A 4,010-nucleotide genomic window follows, 5' to 3' on the forward strand; every position below is an offset into this window, starting at 1 on the left:
CCGTCGGGGCCATATCAACGAGAAAGGAAACCCTAGCTAGTTGATACCAGATGATAATAGTACAAACTGTATTAGATGAACAGTAATTACAACTGCACAGATTGAGGGAGATGATAACTGTATAAACTGTATTAGATGAACAGTAATTTCAACTGCACAAATTGAGGAAATATATACAAGAGAGAATCATTGAAAAACTATGATAGGGAGTCATAATGTGACTCAATTACAAAGAGTTTGAATACTAGTCCTAATAGTGTGGAAATTGAAAATTGGGGATTTAGGATTTACGGTTAGATGCATGTTGGTTTCATTTTGTAAATATAAAAACATATTAAATAAAAGTGGCCAAAGGCCTTGTGGTCGAGCGGCATAGCTGTGGCTTCTCAAATGAGAGATCTCAAGTTTGAACCCCAATTGACTCATTGTACTTTAATACTTTGAAAAAGTATGTATGACCAGACTCTTTGTACAAGGATCAAAGCCTAGGCTTGAGCATTTGCGCGACCCTTTTGACAATAGAAGGGTTGCAGATTCTCTTTTTTATTTTTTTAAATCTCAGGTATTTGTGACCCTTTCTTAGTTAAAAGGGTCGCGGATACCTTTATTTTATTTTATTTTTATCATCGCAGCCATATATATATATATATATATATATATATATATATATATATATATATATATAATGATAATGAAAATAATTATAGTAATGAATAAATATGTAAGTAGTAATAATGGTGAGAATTTTGTTATAGGGATATATACTCAAATTGCTAATAAATGTTTTCAGTTTTTAAATTTAAAAACTTGCTAATAAATATATTTTCTGTTTTATATTCTCTAATTCTTTAGTTTTCCAGAAAATTAGAGAAAATTTAATTTTCAGTTTGTAAACGATACTAATTTACCCATCTAGCTAGTATAGACTTTTCCATTGCATGCATGTATTCACTCGGGAGTCGGGACATCAATAGTAATACAAAACAAATGAGAATATAGATGCCATACGAACATGCTCCACACATGGTTTTCCGGTCCATTAATGGCATGCACATAAATGCAAAAGATATTTGATAGTCTTTTTAAGCCGTAGTTTTTAATTGCACAAGCCTAGGCTCAACAACTTTCTAAATAAGTATGCTCTCTATTTCGTTACTTTTCCTAGAGGGGAAACTGCAAATTAAAAGACTACAAAGTGGAATATAATTATACCTTCACATGTGGTTATTATATATAAATTAGTAATAGGAAAAAACTTACGTGGTTCGACAATGAACGTACGTTCACAGGAGTGAAACTATTGTTTTATTAATTAAGATGGTGATACAACATCTAAAGATACAACAAATGTATTTATAAGACATCTACTTTTGTACCATGCACTCAACCCAATCTACTTCACCCTCATATTCCTTATATGATACAAACTCAACAAATATACGCCTTGGAAAATATGCCCTTTAGGAGAAAAGACATATCTCACTACATATACCCATGGGTCGGGACAACCATGTTCATCTAAACATTTAGAAACACCTAAACAAGTCCAAACGATGTTAGTGCCTTGTCACTGGCTAGTTACTACCTTTGTCAACATGTCTGATTCATTCTCATTTGTATTAATTTTCTGCTACAAAATCTCACCAGGAGCAACCAACGCTTTAACCTTATGAAACCTTATATCAATATGTTTGGGTCTGACATGATTTACTTAATTTTTAGCTAAAAGGATATGATGGCACTCGACTGTCACAATGTAATTGAACTTCACCTTGCTCAATACCCAATTCCTTAATTGTGATGGTAATACAATACCTAGAGATACTACAAATGTATTTATAGGCATCTACCCTTGTACCATATTCCAACTAATCCAATCTGCTCCACTAATATTCCCTAAATGAGGCCAATTCATATTCCTTTTATGAAAAAAAAAAAAACAAAACAAAACAAAAAAACTCATATTTCTCATATGAGACAAACTCAACAATTTTGTCCAAGTATTATTCCAGACTAACCCTCCTTGTTCTTAAGGGACTGGAAAATCTTTTGACATGACAACGAAGTTAGGTAGTGAAAATGTGTGCAGCTTGGTGCAAATTATGATTGCCAAGAAAAGGTTCTCTTTTTTTTTTCTTTTTTTTTTTTGAAAAGGTTCTCAAGTAACTTAATTGGCTTGGTTTACAACTAGTATGAAAAGCTAATTTTTTCTTGTATACAATCAATACTAGTGAAACCTCGTTGTGTGTGTTAAAGAGCTAGAAGAGTAGAGGGTTCCTAATATAAATTACGGAAATGGTTCCGAGTATAGCAAAATTATCAATTTAGTCCCAAGTTAACAAATGTCTAACGGTAAAACAAACGGAGGATCAAAATGGTTAATATTTTTAAAGTTGAGAGGCTTAATTGATCAAAAAAATAGTCAAGGACCAAATTAGTAATTTCACTATAGTCAAGGGACCATTTCGGTAATTAACTCTATAAACCAACTGACTCAATCTCTCTATCACTTACAGCACGTTTGGTTCACGGAATGAATTTGGAGGGAATAGGAATGTTATTCCACAGGGAATAGAATAGGTAAGGAATAGAATAGAAATTGTATTCTGTTGTTTGGTTGGCTGAAGGAATAGACTTTGGTAATTGTATTCCAGTGTTTGGTTGGTAAAAAGAATAGAAATGGATCGGAATAGATTTTAAAGACATAAATACCTTTATACAAAATAATAATAATAATAATAATAATAATAATAATAATAATAATAATAATAATAATAATAATAATGAATATGATTATGATATACTGAATGTTATATATATATATATATATATATATATATATATATATATATATATATATATATATATATATATATATAAAGGCATGGGAATAGCTAATACCAAGGCCCCCCCTAGGAATGACTATTCCCCTTGCGAAGGTAATAGCTCATTCCTAGGCATGTTATTCCCATGACAAAATGATCCAACCAAAAGATAGAATAGGTCTATTCCAGGGAATGTTATTCCATATCTGACCTATTCCATGAACCAAACATGCCATTAGTCTTTTTATGGTTAAACTCATCAATGACTAAAACCATGAAAGCCAATAGGTCGCTCCCGCTGGAGGTCAAACTTGTAACTTTGTGACTACCAAATTATTTAATTAAATATTTATTTTAGAATGTAGTGGCGTAATTTAATTTAGAGTTAATTCCACCAGAGGTCCCTTGTCTTTGGTGAAAATTCCAAATTTAGTCCCAGACTATTATTTTTGCCATTTAACATCCCAGACTATTATTTTTTGGACACTTTTAGTCATTCTCATACTTACAACTTACAAAATCCCTTCATCCCCGTGATTACTTTCTTCCCAGAAATTTTCAGTTTTTCCAAAAAATAATAATCATTTTTTTTTTGTAGAATTATTATTGTTTTTTGTGTATTCCGTACAACACTTAATTCTAGGAACACTATAACATCAAGGTAGCTTGGTCCAAGTCCGACCTTTTAAATTTGATTTTTAACTCAATTATTGTTTATTTTGTTGATTTGCTTTATTTTACATGAATTGTATCTTTATTTGAGTTAGCTTCCAAACACTATATGCACTTGTTGTGCTTAATCATTCACTATTCAACGTAATCCACTTCAGCCCACTTTTTAATAACGACATCCCTTCATTCCCTCTTACCACTTCTTACACAACTTTTAATAACTCTAGCATTAATAAGTGCTTCGCATGACAAGCTAAGGTTGAGTTTTGTAAGTATAAATATTAAAGTTGAACAAGCACTCTAACAGTTTGGGCCATTTCATCAGGGAGCATTAAAAACCCAACAAGGTAGCTCAAGTAGCAAATGAGCTCTCTTTGTGGATAAGAATTTTGGGGTAATCCGAGTTCGATTCCTACAAGTGATGATTCCCTTTGGGCTAGCTTCTGTGCAAAAAAAAAGAGCATTAAAAAGTATACATTCCTTCCTGTATTTTGTAAATCGGATTGATTTATT

This window comes from Ipomoea nil, unplaced genomic scaffold, assembly GCF_001879475.1.
Source record: "Ipomoea nil cultivar Tokyo-kokei standard unplaced genomic scaffold, Asagao_1.1 scaffold0317, whole genome shotgun sequence".
Taxonomy (NCBI): domain Eukaryota; kingdom Viridiplantae; phylum Streptophyta; class Magnoliopsida; order Solanales; family Convolvulaceae; genus Ipomoea; species Ipomoea nil.